General features: G+C 39.6%; 1 protein-coding gene across 1 annotated transcript in view; it reads right to left on the bottom strand.

Annotated features, from left to right (window-relative positions):
* Positions 1–17653, bottom strand: part of FANCC (FA complementation group C) — a gene marked incomplete at both ends in the record, with an annotated part of 187923 nt that overhangs the window by 35925 nt on the left and 134345 nt on the right. The window lies entirely within an intron of this gene.

Below are 17653 nucleotides of genomic sequence, written 5' to 3'. Positions count from 1 at the left end.
AAATGGGCGGAAGATCTAAATAGACATTTCACCAAAGAAGACATACAGATGGCCAAGAGGCACATGAAAAGATGCTCAACATCACTAATCATTAGAGAAATGCAAATCAAAACTGCAATGAGGTATCACCTCACACCGGTCAGAATGGCTATCATCAAAAAATCTACAAACAATAAATGCTGGAGAGGGTGTGGAGAAAAGGGAACCCTCTTGCACTCTTGTTGGGAATGTAGATTGATACAGCCACTATGGAGAAAAGTATGGAGGTTCCTCAAAAACCTAAAAATAGAACTACCATACAACCCAGCAATCCCACTAACTACTGGGCATATACCCTGAGAAAACCATAATTCAAAAGGACACATGTACCCCAATGTTCATTGCAGCACTATTTACAATAGCCAGGACATGGAAACAACCTAAATGTCCAACGACAGATGAATGGATAAAGAAGATGTGGCACATATATAGAATGGAATATTACTCAGCCATAAAAAGGAAAGTGGGTCATTTGTAGAGATGTGGATGGTGCTAGAGTTTGTCATACAGAGTGAAGTAAGACATAAAGAGAAAAACAAATATCGTATATTAACGCATATATGTGGAATCTAGAAAAATCGTACAGATAAACCTATTTGTAGGGCAGGAATAGAGATACAGATGTAGAGAACGGACATGTGGACACAGTGGGGGAAGGAGAGGGTGGGTCGAATAGGGAGATTGGGTTTGACGTAGATACACTGCCATGTATAAAATGGATAGCTAGGGGGAACCTGCTGTATAGCACAGGAAATTCAGCTCGGTGCTCCGTGACGACCTAGATGAGTGGGATTGGGGGGGTGGGAGGGAGGTCCAAGAGGGAAGGGATATAGGTATACATATAGCTGACTCACTTCACTGTACAGCAGAAACTAACACAACATTGTAAAGCAATTATACTCTAAAAAAAAAAAAAAAAAAAGAAAGAGTTCAAAATGCAATAACAAATCCAATCTGTGACTTTTTTTCATTATGGTCATAGTAGCAGTTAATATTTATAGTATCAACGAATATGTACCAAGTATCCCTTTGCAAATATGCTTCCACTTCAACTCAAGAAAAAAAAAATGCTTTCAAAAGGACAAATAAATATATAGTGAAGGAAGAAAGAGAGTGATAAAAAATGTGATGGAAAAAGGCCTTGAGATATCCAGGTAAATGCAGTCCCTAATTTAAGAAACAGTTATGTTTGAAAGTGCATCATAATGGTATAAAATGTGGAGTCGGCCCTGGGTTTGAGTCCCAGAGCCACCACCTGCTCACTATATGACCTTGGGAAAGTTACTTAACCTCTAAACCTCAGTTTACTCATCTGTAAAACAGGCCTACCCCCCTCCTAGTGTTGTCAGAAGGATCAAATGCAATAATAACACATGTACAGTGAGTACGTAGGACAGTTCTTGGCACATAGTAAATATTTAATCACTGTATTTGTAAATCTGTTGAAAATTTTCTTTAGTAATAATTTCATAAAAGGTGGTTGGACTGGTTGATCCACAGCATGATACACTATAGACCCTAACCATTTTGTATAGTTACATTTCTATAGGATAATGTATTTGGAGATTCCTCCTATGTCAGGTCAGTGAATTAGGGATTCTACTTCTCCTGGGAGGGAGCACTAGGGGGACATCTGTATAACTCTGAGTCACCGGCGGGGGGGCCCTCCCTGTGAATGCTGAGCCTATTCTGGCCTGGTGGAACTTGGCTTTCTTCTCTCGGCCCTGCTTTTCCAAGGCCTCCTGCCCTTTCACCTGCAGGACCACAGAGAGCAGAGTGCTTTTCCAGGTTCTACTAAAGATATTTACTGCTTTTAATAAGAAAAATGAAAGCTGGGGACACATTACCCAACATTACCCAACAACCCCTTCAGGGTCTTTCCCTTCACCATCACTTCTGGGCCATTTCTCTGCAGGAGCTGGCATGAAGCCCAGGGAATGGGTACAGGGGCAGGGAATGAATAGGCGAAGACACAGGGTAGCAATTTCTAGTAGTTTCTTTTTGTTCTTCTCCCATAGCCTAACTCCTGTAGACCTTGTCCTAGATTAACTCTGGGGCAAGACTGGAAGAGGCTGAAGAATTGTAGGGTCTGTCACAGGAGCAGGCAGAAGGGCAGGAGAAAGGGAGGGAGGCATGGCCCTCATCCGACCCTCTTTATAACTCCCATCTCACCCTGAGCATCAGCTCTTCTGGGAAGTCTTACAGGACCCCCTTCCCTCACCTCTCCATACCTGGCAATGAAGAACTGCCATGGTGCCCCAAACTCGTATCACCTGGCACATTCTGGGGCCACACTATGGATGTCCTCTATTGCGGCACCAGTGCTTTGGGCTGCCATTCCCATGCCACCAGCACCCGTTATACTCGATGGCAAGGAGCTGGTAGTCACGCATTCAAGGAAGATGACTAAGCACTTCCCGTGTGGCACTCAATGTGCTGGGTGCAGGCCAAACAACTGGGAACAAACAGACCTAATCTGTATCCTTAGCGGTTTAGGGCCCAGTGGGAGGTATACATACATATATATATACACACACACACCAAATTGTGATAAAGGCAATGAAGGAAAAGGACAGGCTGAGGAAAAAGAGAATATCAGGAGGGGCCCAATTTAGATCAGGTGGTCAGGGACAGCTTCTCCAGTTGAGTTTAGCTAGAGACTAGCTTGGTGGGATAGGCAAGGTGAAGAGTAGTGGGAAGAGCACCTCAGCAGAGGGAACAGCAGCTGTGTCAGAAGAGAGCAAAGGTGAGGCGGCCTGTGATGAGGCTGTGCAGGACCACAGGCAAGGCAAGGGTCTGGTGTTTTATTCTGGCCCAGAAGGTTTTTTTTTTTTAATGTATTAATTTATTTATTTTTGGCTGCATTGGGTCTTCGTTGCTGCACGCGGGCTTTCTCTAGTTGCGGTGAGCAGGGGCTACTCTTCATTGCGGTGCACGGGCTTCTCATTGCAGTGACTTCTTTTGTTGCACAGCATGGGCTCTAGGTGCGCATGCTTCAGTAGTTGTGGCACGTGGGCTCAGTAGTTGTGGCTCGCGGGCTCTAGAGCGCAGGCTCAGTAGTTGTGGCGCACGGGCTTAGTTGCTCCACAGCATGTGGGATCTTCCCAGACCAGGGCTCGAACCCGTGTCCCCTGTATTGGCAGCCGGATTCTTAACCACTGCGCCACCAGGGAAGCCCTGGACCAGAAGGTTTTAAACGGAGAAGTGCCACGATCCAATTTACATTTCAAAGATCACTCTGATTGCTGCATGGAGAACTCAGTTCAGGGTGGGTGCAGATTTCCGGGGGGAGCTGGTGTTAGCTTGGACCTGGGTGGCACTGGAGAAGGAGAGATAATGTAGTCTAGCAGTAATATCAAGAGATATTGGCAATGAATTTGATGAGAGCTGGTGAAGATGAGGTAGCAATCAAGGCTGTCGCAAGTTTCTTGAGCGGCAAGATGGACGGACATACCATTTACTCAATGGAAAGAAGGGGAGAAAAGATTTGTGAAGGATTTACTGAGAGCTTAGTTTGGGGTGTGTGAATTTAGAACGTCTGAGGCACAATCCAACAGAGGTATGACGCAGGTCCTTGAGTATCCAAGTTGGAAGTTCTGGGGAGAGATCTGGGCTGAAGATCTATATTAGGGAGCTGTCAGCTGGCATGGAGCAGCAAGAGAATGGAGGAGAACTCTGAGGGACAGAGGTCTGAGTGGGGAGAGGGCCCAGGTCTGTGCCCCAAGGAGTTTCAACAGGTAAAGGAAGAGGTGGAGGAGCTGCAGACAGAAGGAGGAGTGCCAGACAGACAGGGGACAGAAGCAGAGAACCATGTCACCAAGGAAGAGAAGGCCAGTCCAGCTGTGACCAAGTCTGCGGAGAGGCTGAGGACATGCGGAGGGGAGCACGAGCGCTGCATCGGGCAGGCCCTTTGTGACCTCCCCAAGAAAAGTGTTGGATGGGGATGGAGTGATGGAAGCTGAAGGCAGAGTCCATGAGGAGAAGAGTGGAAGTGCAGCCAGCATTGCAGACTGGTCTTCAGAGGTATGGCTGTGCTAGGAGTGAGTGACAACAGGAAGCCACACAGGGTGGTGGCCTTGTGTGTTCCTGAAAGGTGGTGTTTTAGGCTGACTGCTGATGGGCTGGATGAAGAGGAGCTGGAGAGGCTAAAGGGCCAGTAGCTGCCATTTATTAAGGTCTCACCTGGAACAATGCTAAGCATTTTACTTGTATTTTAATCCTCATAACAACCCTTCAAAACAGGTACCATTATTATCCTTATTTTTTGAGGTTGGAGTGGGACCGAGGGCTCACAGCCACGATTTGAACTTAGGAGGTCTGGTGCTGGAGCCAGTCCTCAGCCTCAAGTCATACATAAGCCTCTCCACTCTGCAGGCAGGAGAGTGGAGGATGTTGCTCAGAAGCTGGGGCCTGGTACAGGGGTGAGAGCAGACAGTTTTCCCGGGTGAGCCAGATGCCTGGACTCTGTGTTCACTCCCTTCAGTGTCTAGGGAAGTCTTTTCAAAAGTCCAGGCTATCAGCCAATTTTAGCCACATTAACAGACGCCTGGGAAGGGATTTCTGTCCAGCTTTCTTGAGGAAGAAGAACACCCCTTGGGAGTAGGGAGAGGGTGTCTGTAGCCTCTGTCTCAGAGCCAGAAAGCCGCTGGGAGGCAGGGAAGCTCTGAGGTGCAGGGGGAAGAGCTTGGCCGCACAGTGGCCCCTCCCTTCCCAAATAACACCTGCTCTCATCACAACTTATCTTTTTTGAGGTTCTATGTGAAATAAATATGTACATCATTAGAAAAGTTTCTCACTTCAGTGAGAGTTCTTCAGAGGCAGTCCCATTCCTAAGCCCTCTGAGCAGCAATATGCACAGTGTAATTTCTATCATGAGGTCATGGTGGCCGAGTGATGCCCAGTGCACAGAGACAGAAGCTGTTAAGAATGATGAACAGTAGATAGATATGAACAAATGTAAAAGGAAGCTAGTGTAAAATGGTAGCTCTAGCAAATATCTGAATTAAAAGATATTGCTCAGTTACAAATTTATATAAGAGTTGTGTAAGTTCTATACTCAAATCAGTTAAGTACATATTTTTGTTCTATTCTCAGACACAGTTTGAAAAATGTATATGTTAACAATTGTCTTTTTATTACCCTTGATTCATAGCACACTCTACTAATTGCTGTAAATGATTAAATCCATGGGCTCATGTTTAGTATTTGAATCATCTATTAACAAAAAAAAAAATCAAATTTTCTCTAAAACATCAAAGACTTAACTACAATTAATCTTGGATGAAGAAATTACCAAAGCAACATGATCTTAATATATTGCATAACAGAATTTGGCTGGACTGTAAATGTAAATTATATATAATTTACATTATATATAAATTATATCTCAATAAAACCAGGAAAAAAGAAGGCAAATTATAAAAGAAGAAGTGCAAATGGCTAATAAAAATATGCAGATTTTCAACCTTATTAATAGTATAGAAGGGTAAACTAACACATCAAGGAGGTATCATTTTTTCATGCTCACATCAGCAAATGTTTAGATGAATGATAACATCCAGTGCTAAAGCAGGTATAGGATATGGGTGTTCTCAGAAGTGGGACAGGGAATGGCTTTGCCCTTTTGGTTAAGTCATGTGATACCACCTGATAAACTGTAAAATACACATATCCCTAGTCATCATAACCATACTTTTGTGAATCTGCCTGGCAGAAATAAAAGCATTAGTTAGAAGGTATTTATTGCAGCAATATTCTAAAGAAAAAATTAGAAACAACTTGAATGTATCCATTGGCAAATAGCTAAATAAATTAAGGTCCATTCATAACAGGATATATGTTCCTATTTTATAATGAATTGGATCTATATCCCTTGAGGGATACCCAAGATATGTTGGTTAAAAAACAGGTTCCAGAGTCATGTGTATGATGCAATGCTGTTTTCCTTTTTTTAAAAAAGCTTACTAAAAAAAGAGAGAAAATTGTTTCACATAGATTTCTAATGTTTACAAGAATATAAGGTATGGTTACCAGAAGTACTACAGTGTGATAAGGAGGGGATAATTGACATTTTCTGTATATACTTCTGCATTGTTTGACCTGACCTGATAAAATGTATATATTTCTGTGGAAATGTTAAAGAGCCAATAAAGTAAAAAAAGAAAAACGTTTTTAGGGACACTGAAAAATTTCATTCTATTCAACATGTGTTAGTTACAGAAACTCTAAGGCTGTCCTTTTCCTACTCTGTCTATAGTTATTCCATCCATCTAGCCTGGATACTGATCAAAATGACAAATTCAAGAAAAATAGATTAAGATTAAAAACTTGGCTCTCCAAAATTCCTACCTAATAATCACAGGAAGTTTTCTGCATTATAGCTGTTTTATAATTTCTGACACAGAGCAGGAGAGGCCTGGAGAGGACACTCTACCCTGTCCAACTTCTCCTGCTATTAGACTCTTCTGGACAGATGCCTCCTGGACATTTAAAAAACTGTACTTTGTTTCCCTAAATACTAAATTTAGTGAGTTAGTTGTGTACCCCATCCTCTTGAAAAAGATGTAATTAGGTAAAGAAATTGGTCCAGATGCTTATTAAATAATTTTGGCTCCAAATGTTTTTTATAGCAAAACCAGAATATGGAATTCAATACTTTGCAAGAGAGGTTCCGGAGGGCGGCGATCATCGGTAGGGAATGTGTTCTAACACTGTTTGAGAGGTAGAGGAGAGAAAGGAGCTTCCTTACTCAAGAGGAACACAGGCAGTGTTCCATCTTTCCAAACCAGAAAGAGATCAAGGGCTGCCTGGGCGGCCAGAGTAGCCCAAAGAAATCAGGACCAACTTTTTTGGAGAACTACTTAATTCCAAGGACCCGGAAAGAATATTCTCTATTACATTTCAAAGGTGTATTTCCATGAAAGCTTGATCGAAGAAGTATATCAAATTTGAGGAAACTGTGCCATCATTATCACTTATATGTGCAGAGAAGTCACTTCTTAAAGCAAAGAGCAGCAATACCAATCAAAGGAAATGTACAAATCTGAACATACTGGAATGTCTATTACAAATCAGTATCAGCAGGTTTTTACTTGAAAAGTAAACTTTTTCAATAACTAATTTTGTGATCATATCTTAGTAAGACTAAAAAAAAAGAAAAAAAAAAGAGGATGCCAGGATAGATAGAAATGGGAGTATTAGTTACTACTACTGCTTTGCTAACTTTTTGTCCTTGGTATTACACTAGCTTTTCTTCGTTTAGACATTCACTTATACTGACAATATTTAAAGCCTGATTTTTCTTTCTTTTTTTTTTTTCCGGCCGTGCTGCACGTTTTTCGGGATCTTAGTTCCCGAGTCCTAACCACTGGATTGCCAGATTTAAAGCCTTAAAGCGATTTTTTCTTATCGGAGCTGAAAAAAACACAAAACTAGAAGCTTGGTTGAAGGTTAGCCTTTTCTTGTAATTTATTTTTTTCTTATTTAGCATCTTTGAAGGCTGTATTAGCTTTTTCAGCAATGGAAATTTAGCTACATCTGGACTTAGTTCAGTGATAATTTCATTAGGAGGAAAAGATATAAGCTTGAGAAAACCTAATAAAACATTATCAAAAATAATATAATTATTATTAAAGTCAACAACAATAATAACAGCAACAAGCTAACAGTTATTGAGTATTTATTTTGGGTGCCAGGCACCGTGCTAAACATTTTATAGGCACTAGGCCCATTTAAATATGTTCCAGTGTGCCTGGGACAGGTTTGTGTCTGTTATCCCACCATAATTATAATAGGTACCTCTTTTAACTCTCAAAAGTGTCACGGTCTACAATTTATAAGTGTATCGTCACTCTATTTGACACTCACAGTTACTGCATGCGGTCAGTTGCTTGGGCAGTCACACACCCACTCTTTCTTTCATTTGTTCATTGGCTCATTCATTCCAGTATGTAGAAAAAATTCTCCAACTAGTTATCAAACTTCTCAATATTTCTGAAGCAATAGATTTATGTTTACCTTAGAGTCCATGTCATGCAGAATTACTTGTACTCCACAAACTTATGAAAGGATTGCAGCAGCCCTCCCAGAAAGGTTTTACACAATGTGCAGCCTGCAGGTGGCTATTACGGCAACCCCAGGGATAGACTTAAGGAGTTTGGTTTGACTTTTAAGCCAAGAAATTATAAAGTTCCTCTAGGTTATCTAAACTGCAGAGAGGAGCAAGCATCTGCTGTTTAAAAGAAGACAGGCTGCCCATTTCTGAAAATACATGACTGTATTTGGAAGCCAAGGCCAAAGACACCCAACCAATTGTAAACCAGATGAAATTCCACTGGTGATTGTGGTAAGCAAATAGTTGGAAGGCTAAACACAGGGCAGGGCACCTTGGTCAAAGAAAGTACGTGGTTTCTAAATGACCACGCAGCACATTTGGGGAACTCTTCAAGGGGCTGGGGAAAAGGGGGTACCAGTGAGGAGGTGGTAATGTGAATCAGCCTCCCCGTGTCAACATGTGGCTGGGATGCTCTGTCTATGGGAAAGTGTCCATGGAAAGGCTCCAGCCCTTACGCCACTGCTTGCGGAACTTGCTGAGCTGAAGCCATAAGAATTGGACAAGTTGAAGACCACCCAGCGTTTCTCGACAGTCTGTCCCCTGTGGATTAGCAGACATAATTTTCCAAACCAAATAAATTTTATTAGTTACTGAGGGAGAACATGCTATCACAAGTAAAATAAATAGCAAAGGAGTTCAGGTCTACTCATGGAAACGCTACCCTCAGCTTTCCATCTGAGCACTGCTGGTCGAGGAAGAGTGGCTATTCTCTAAGCAGGCCTCCTTCTCGCCAGTAATTTCTGATGCAACTTTGTGGGGTTTCACAGAGGATACCAAGGGGCATTCTCCTTCTCATTCCCTTTAATTCAACTCTTGTTGAAAAAATGGAAATACAAATTGTTAAGACCATATTCTTCAATAAGATGTATTACTAAATAAATCAGAAATAGAGCTACCAAGGTGAAATGCAAAGAGCATTTTACTTAAAAGTAAATACTGTGAATAATTGCTTTGGAGGGTAAAAAATGAAATTTGCTGGGGTGAGCCACTAGAACCTGCAGTGTGTACTCAGGTAAATTATGTGACGGACACATGCATGTGGAGCACACTTACCACATTATACAGACTTTCAGATTGATTATTACCCAATATCTTACATAAATAACAAAGATAACTGATCAGACTCCTCAGCAAGTTCAGACTCTTGGATAAATTTTGACATAAGTTTAAAGTAGACAGAAAAAAAGACTTCATATTTTTAACCATGAAAATTATGTTCTGACCTTTTTTTTTTTTTTTGGTGGTATGCAGGCCTCTCACTGATGTGGCCTCTCCCGTTGCGGAGCACAGGCTCCGGACGCGCAGGTTCAGTGGCCATGGCTCACGGGTCCAGCCGCTCAGCGCATGTGGGATCTTCCCGGACCGGGGCACGAACCCGTGTCCCCTGCATCAGCAGGCGGACTCTCAACCACTGTGCCACCAGGGAAGCCCCTGACCTTTTTTTAAAGCATCAAATAATTTAACATTCTATATCTCTTTCTAAGTCTTCCCTTAACAAATTCCTGAGTTATAACTTTCGAAAAAATGAAATTAAAATATACATTATAATTTTTAGGAATTATCTATGAAAAACAACAAATACTCTATTGGTAACTACCTCTTCTGAAAGAATGATGGCAGCTTTGAGGTTGTTCACTTTCCAAATGTAATAAATCAATTTGAAAATGGGAAGAAGATCCACTTACTACAGCATAAATAAATAAATGAAACCATTAGGAATAAGAAATGTCTAAAACCTATATGTGAAAAATATGTAAAAGACTCCTTAAGATCATAAAAGTAAACCTGAACAAAATGGAAAAACATAAGTGTTCTTGGATAGGTGGATAGAAACCCTTAACATCATAAAGTTGTCCATTCTTCCTCGGTTAATCTACATATTCAACACGAGCCTCCCTCCAAATAACATGAGCTGACTTTCCTGGAACTAGACAAATTGGTTTCAAAGTTTACTTGAAAGATAAGACAATCAAGAATTGCCAGAAAAACCCAGAAAAAGAAGAGAAATGAGTGGGAAATAGCCTTACTTTATATTAGAAAGACTCTGTTATTAAAACAAAGTGGTACTGATGTGTAAATATATGATAGGCCAAAGAAACAGAACAGAAAATAATAAAACAGGCCTAAATGCATACAGAAATTAAGTACAACTCAATCCACGGATAAGGAGGGTTAACTGTACTACCAACTGTACTCTGCCATTTTACATAAGGGACTTGAGCATCTGTGGATTTTGGTATCCACGGGCATCCTGAAACCAATCCCCCATGGATACTGAGAGATGACTGTATATGACTAAGGGAGCATCTTAAGTCGGTGGAGGGTTGAGGGGGCAAATGCACCCTTTATCACACTCAAGGTGGTAGCATGCTCTGTAACCTGAGAGTGGGGAAAAGCAACAAAATTACTTCAAGAAATAATTTGCAAAACAAAAGGAACCTATAGATTGAAAGAGATTTGTGAACCCATCAACCAAATGCAATGTGTGGACTTTGGACTCTTAATTCCAAAAAACCAAACAAAGAATTTGTTCTCTGCCTAAATACGTGGTGATGATCATGAATCAGTGTCAATTTAAAAAATGGTACTGTAGTTAATGTTTTTAAAAAATGTACCATAGAGACTTCTGGTTTCCCATTCTGCATATCAGGAGCTTGTAAGTCACCACTTCATCCTAACAAAAGTAAAAAGCAGAACAGACTGAAAAATCAACAACTCTTCTTGCATCCTTAAGAGAAGGGAGGATACAGGGCAAACCTTGGTCCCCGAGACTGGAGATAATAGGTAAGTGAATACAGGGAATCATGGCTGACTGGAGCAGAGATCCACAAGTAGAAACCACCACAGGCACCAGTGCTGGGTAGGAAAACCTGAACTGGAATTAGCAAATGACTGGAGGGTCAGTGTGAACAACTCTGAGAGTTAAAAACTCCAGGGAGGGCTTCCCTGGTGGCACAGTGGTTGAGAGTCCGCCTGCCGATGCAGGGGACGCAGGTTCGTGCCCCGGTCCAGGAAGATCCCACATGCCATGGAGTGGCTGGGCCCCTGAGCCATGGCCGCTCAGCCTGAGCGTCCGGAGCCTGTGCTCCGCAATGGGAGAGGCCACAACAGAGAGAGGCCCGCGTACCGCAAAAAAAAAAAAAAAAAAACAACACTCCAGGGAGACTCAGTCCTAGAGGGGCCCCCACAATACTGTGAGATTTACCTCCAGGAGTTCCCACCAGGTTCACATAGTAAATATCAGAGAAAAAGTCACCCCTGCTTTAGGCAGAAAGAGGGGAAAGGGAATCACTTTTAAATACAACAGAGCTCTCTGTTTTTCTTAACAAGGCCTGACCTCAGGAGTATTATCAGAGCCTAACTGACCAGGGGGAAAGAAATAACCACTTCCAGACAGCTCTAGGCATACTATCCCACTTAAGAGGAAGAAAAAACTGAGAAAAACTTATGAAGTTCCCAGTGCAGACAGGCTCACTGAAAGACTGAGACCTAATCTTAAGACTATAGAACACTTCCCCTCCCCTCACATCTCACCACCACATTACAAAAAGCCTATTTACAGCAGTTCCTTTTACTTAGTACACATCTTGTCCAGCTATTAAGAAAAAAATTACTTGACATACCAAAAGGGGAAAGAAACACAATTTGAAGAGACAGAGGAAGAATCAGAACCAGACATGGCAGAGATGTTGGAATTATCAGACTGGAAATTAAAAAGAACTATGATTAACATGCTAAGTGCTCTAATGGATAAAGTAGACAGCATGCAAGAACAGATGGGCAATGTAAGCAGAGAGATGGAAATACTAAGAAAGAACCAAAAAAGAAACATGAGAGATAAAAAAACACTGTAAAAGAAATGAAGAATGCCTTTGATGAGCTTATAAGTAGACTTGGTGGGAAAAGAAATTTCTGACCTAGAGGATATATGAATGGAAACCTTGAAATCTGAAAAGCAAAGATGACAAAGACTGAAACAAACCAGAACAGAATTTCCAAGGGATGTGGCACAGCTACAAAATACAGCATATGTGTAATGGGTCTAACAGAAGAAGAAAGAGAGAAAGGTACAGAAGAAATATTTGAAATGATAATGACTGAGACTTTTCCCAAATTAATGTCAGACACCAAATCACAATTCCAGGAAGCTCAGAAAACACATGCAAGATTAATGCCAAAATCCTACACCTAGGCATATCATTTTGCAACTACCAAAAAAAAAAAATTAAAGATAAGGAAAAACCCTGAAAGAAGCCAGAGGAAAAGAAATATCTGAGGAACAGAGATAAGATTACATCCAACTTCTCAGAAACCACGCAAGCAAGCAGAGAGTAAAATGACATACAAAAGTGTTGAGAGAAAAAACCAACCATCTAGAATTCTGTACCCTGTGAAATTATTCTTCAAAAGTGGAGAAGAAATAAAGGCTTTCTCAGACAAATGGAAATTGAGAGGATCTGTTGCCAATACACCTGCTTTGTAAGAAATGTTGAAAGAAGTTCTTTAGAAAGAAGGAAAATAATATAGGTCAGAAACTCAGAACTACACGAAGAGCATTGAAGAAGAAATAAATGAAGACAAAATAAAAACTTTTATTTTTCCTATTCTTAATTGAGGTAACAGATAATTGTTCAAAAATAATAATATGAACAATGTACTCAATTATGTATGTTTATGTGTATGTATATGCTTACATATGCTCATATGTATGTGAAACGAATGACAGCAATGCTATAAGGAATGAGAGGGAGGAATTAGGATTATGTTGTTACTATAAGGTATTCACACTACCTGTGAAGTGGTGTAGTGTTACTTGAAAGTGGATTTGGATTAGCTGCCGATGTATATTGCAAACTCCAGGGCAAACACTAAAAAAGGTGAAAAAAAAGAAGTGTAACAAATATGCCAAGAAAGGAGATAAAATGAGATCACATAAAATGTTCAGTTAGAACCACCAAAGGCAGAAAAAGGGTAGAAGACAAAACGAGGAACAAATAGCAAGGACAACAAATATAAAGCAGTAATAAATATAATAGATATTAGTCCAACTATAACAATAATCACTTTGAACCTCAATGGTTTAAATGCATCAATTAAAAGACTGAGATTGACAGAGTGGATCAAAACAAGACCCAACTATACCTTGTCTACAAGAAACCTATGTTAAATATAAAAGCACATATAGATTAAAACTAAATGGATGGGACTTCCCTGGTGGCACAGTGGTTAAGAATCCACCTGCCAATGCAGGGGACACTGGTTCAATCCCTGGTCTGGGAAGATCCCACATGCCATGGAGTAACTAGCCCGTGCACCACAACTACTGAGCCTGCTCTCTAGAGCCTGTGAACCACAACTACTGAGACCTCCTGCCACAACTACTGAAGCCCACATGCCTAGAGCCCATGCCATGCAACAAGAGAAGCCACCACAATGAGAAGCGTGCGCACTGCAATGAAGAGTAGCCCCCACTCACCACAGCAAAAGGAAGCCTGCGCACAGCAACAAAGACCCAGTGCAGCCAAAAATAAATAAAATAAATTAAAAAAAAAAAAGACAACAACTAAATGGATGGAGAAAATATACCACGCTAACACTAATCAAAAGAAAGCAGGAGTAGCTATATTAATTTCAAATACAGCAGACTTCAAAGCAAGGAAAGTTATCAGGAATATGTAGCTCATTACATAATGATAAAAGGGTTCAATTTTCCAAGAAGATATAACAATCCTTAACTTGTATGGGCCTAACAACAGACTGTCAAATTATGTGAGGAAAAAAACTAATAGAAGTGTAAAGAGAAACAGATGAATCTACTATCATAGCTGGAGACTTCAACATCCCTCTATCAAAAATAGACTAATCCAGCAGCCAGAAAATCTATAAGAACATAGCTGAATGCAACAAAACCATCAATCAAGTGAATATGATTGTCATCTATAGACTACTTTATCCAGCCACAGCAGAACACACATTCTTCTTAAGCTCACATGGAACATTCACCAAGACAGACCATACTCTGGGCTATAAAACATACCTTAACAAATTTAAAAGAACAAAAGTCATATAATGTCTGTTCTCAGACCACAATGGAATTAAATTAGGAATCAATAACAGAAAGTTAACTTGAAAATCTCAAATTATGTGGAGATTTAATAACATAGTTCTAAGTAACACAAATCAAAGAACAAACCTCCAGAGAAATTTAAAATTATTTTAAACTAAATGAAAATGAAAACATAACTTATCAAAATTTGTGGAATACAGTGAAGCAGTTCTTAGAGGGAAATTTATAGCACTGAATATATATTTAGAAAAAAAAGAAATATCTAAGATGAATAATCCAAGTTTCCAACTCAGGTAACTAGAAAAAGAAGAGCAAATTCAATCTAAAGTAAGTAGAAGAAAAAATAGAATTAGAGCTGAAATCAAATGAAAATGCAAACAGGAAATCAATAGAGAAAATAAATGAAACCAAAAGGTGGTTATGGAAAAGACCAATAAAATCAACTAGCCAGGCTAACTAAGAAAAAAGAGAGGGCACAAACTACTAACGCCAGAAATGAAAGAGGAGACATCACTGCAGATCCTAAGGCATCAAAAGGATAATAAATTAGTACTCTGAACAAGTTAATGCCAACAAATTTGATACCCTAAATGAAATGGACCAAATACTTGAAAGACACAATCTGCCCAAACTCACACAAGAAGAAAAAGACTAAATGAGTAGGCCTACATCTCTTAAAAGAAATGGAATGAATAAGTAATAATCTTTCAAAACAGAAAGCACCAGGCTTGGATGAATTCACTGGTGAATTCTACTAAACATTTAAGGACGAAATTATACCAATTCTTTACAATCTCTTTTGGAGGATAGACGCTGAGGGAATACTTCCTAACTCATTCTATGAGACCAGAATTACACTGATACTGAAAGCAGACAAAGACATTACAAGCAAAGAAAACTTAGAGACCAATATCTCTGATGATCATAGATGCAAAAATTCTCAACAAAATACTAGAATCCAACAATGTATAAAGAATTAAATACCATGCTCAAGTGGAATTTGTCCCAGATATGCATGGGTGGTTCAACTTTTGAAAATCAATCGATTAATATAATTCATCACATCAATAGGCTAAAAGGAAAAATCACATGATCATATCAGTAAATGCAGAAAAAATATTTGATAAAATCCAAACCCATTCAATACAAAAACTTTCAGTAAACTAGGAATAGAGAGGCACTCCCTCAAACTGATAAAGAATATCTACAGAAACCCTACAACTAATAATCATAATAATTGTAAGAAACTTGAAGCTTGCCCACTGAGTTCAGGTACAAGTCAAAGATGTCCCCCTGCACCATACTTTTTCAACTTCATTATAAAGTCTAGCTAATGCAGTAAGAACAGAAAAGGAAATAAAAGCTACACAGATTGGGAAGAAAGAAAGAAAACTGTTGGGACTTCCCTGGTGGTGCAGTGGTTAAGAATCCGTCTGCCAATGCAGGGACATGGGTTTGAGCCCTGGTCCGGGAATATCCCACATGCCGTGGAGCAACTAAGCCCGTCCGGCACAACTACTGAGCCTGCGCTCTAGATCCCGTGAGCCACAACTACTGAAGCCTGCGTGCCTAGAGCCTGTGCTCCACAAGAAGCCCGCGCACCGCAACAGAGTAGCCACCGCTTGCCGCAACTAGAGAAAGCCCACACAGCAACGAAGACCCAACACAGCCAAAATTTTTTTTTAATAAAAATAAAAAAAATAAACAAATAAAACTGTCTTTGTTCACAGATTAACTGATTATCTATGTAGAAAATCCAAAATAATTGATAAAAAAACTGGAACTAATAAGCAATTATAGAAAAGTAGCAGGATACAAATTAAAATACAAAAGCCAATCACCTTCTTATATACCAGCAGTGAACAAGTGGAGTTTGAAATTAAAAAGAAGATACCAAGTACCTCCCAAATTAAATAATTATGTATAAATCTTATAAAATATGTACAAGACCTAGATTAGAAAAAATATGAAACTCTGATGAACAAAATCAAAGAACTACATAAATGGAGGATATCCATGGATAGGAAGACTCAATATTGTCAAGATCTCAGTTCTTCCCAATTTGACCTATAGATTCAATGAAATCTCAGTCAAAATCCCAACAAGTTATTTTGTGGATATCAACAAACCAATTTTAAAGTTTATATGGAGAGGCAAAAGACCCAGAATAGCCAATACAATATTGAAGGAGAAGAGCAAAGCTGGAGGACTGACACCACCTGATTTCAAGATTTACACAAAGCTACAGTAATCAAGACAGTGTGATATTGATAAATAGACCACTGCAACAGACAGAGAGACCAGAAATAGACCTAAGTATAGTCAATTGATTTTTGATAAAGGAGCAAAGGCAATACAGTAAAGATTGTCTTTTCAACACATGGACATCCACATGCAAAAAATCTGATTCTAGACACAGACCTTATACCCCTCATAAAAATTAACTCAAAAATGGATCCTAAATCTAAATTTAAACTACAAACTATAAAACTCCTAGAAGATAACATAGGAGAAAACCTAGATGATTGAGTTTGGCGATGGTGATGACCTTTTAGATAAAAAAAAAAAAAAAAATACATTCCATGAAAGAAAGAATTGATAAGCTAAACTAATAAGAGAGAGAGAGAGAGAGCGAGAGCTCAAATCTCAAATAAATAAAATTATAAATAAAAGAGGAAACATATTACAACTGACACCATACAAATACAAATGATCATAAGAGACTACTATGAAAAATTATACACCAACAAATTGGACAACCTAGAAGAAATGGATACATTCCTATAAACATACAACCAACCAAGACTGAATCGTGAAGAAATAGAAAATCTGAATAGAATAATTACTAGCAAGGAGATTGAGACAGTAATCAAAACTTGCCAACAAAGAAAAGTCCAGCCACATGGCTTCACTGGTGAATTCTACCAGACACTTAAAGAACTAATATCAATCCTCCTCAGTCTTCCAAAAAAATAGAAGAGGGAGAACACTTCCAAACTCATTTTATGAGGGCGGCACTACTCAGATACCAAAACCAGACAAGGATACCACAAGGAAGGATAATTACAGGTCAATATCCCTGATGAATATTGATGCAAAAATCTTCAACAAAATATTAGCAAAACAAATTCAACAATACATTAAAAAGATCACATACCATGACTGATATTGTGATTTATAATAAGATATGTATTTGGCCTTGGACCCCATTCCTGACACAGAGCTCCTAAAACCCTTGGAATTTCCTAAGTGAAGAGAGCTATTAAGGTATCTATTGTTATGTTAATGAGGTGACTTTTAGACTTCACCTAAGGGTAGGGGCTGGTTGCCAAGAGAACCAACCATGTGACTAGAGGATGGGAATTTTCAGTCCCATCCCACTAACCTCCAGGGAGGGGAGAAGAGTCTGGAGATTGAATCACTTGACAATAGCC

This window comes from Hyperoodon ampullatus (genome assembly GCF_949752795.1).
Source record: "Hyperoodon ampullatus genome assembly, chromosome: 6".
Classification (NCBI taxonomy): Eukaryota; Metazoa; Chordata; class Mammalia; order Artiodactyla; family Ziphiidae; genus Hyperoodon; species Hyperoodon ampullatus.
This window is presented reverse-complemented; position numbering and strand designations above follow the sequence as displayed.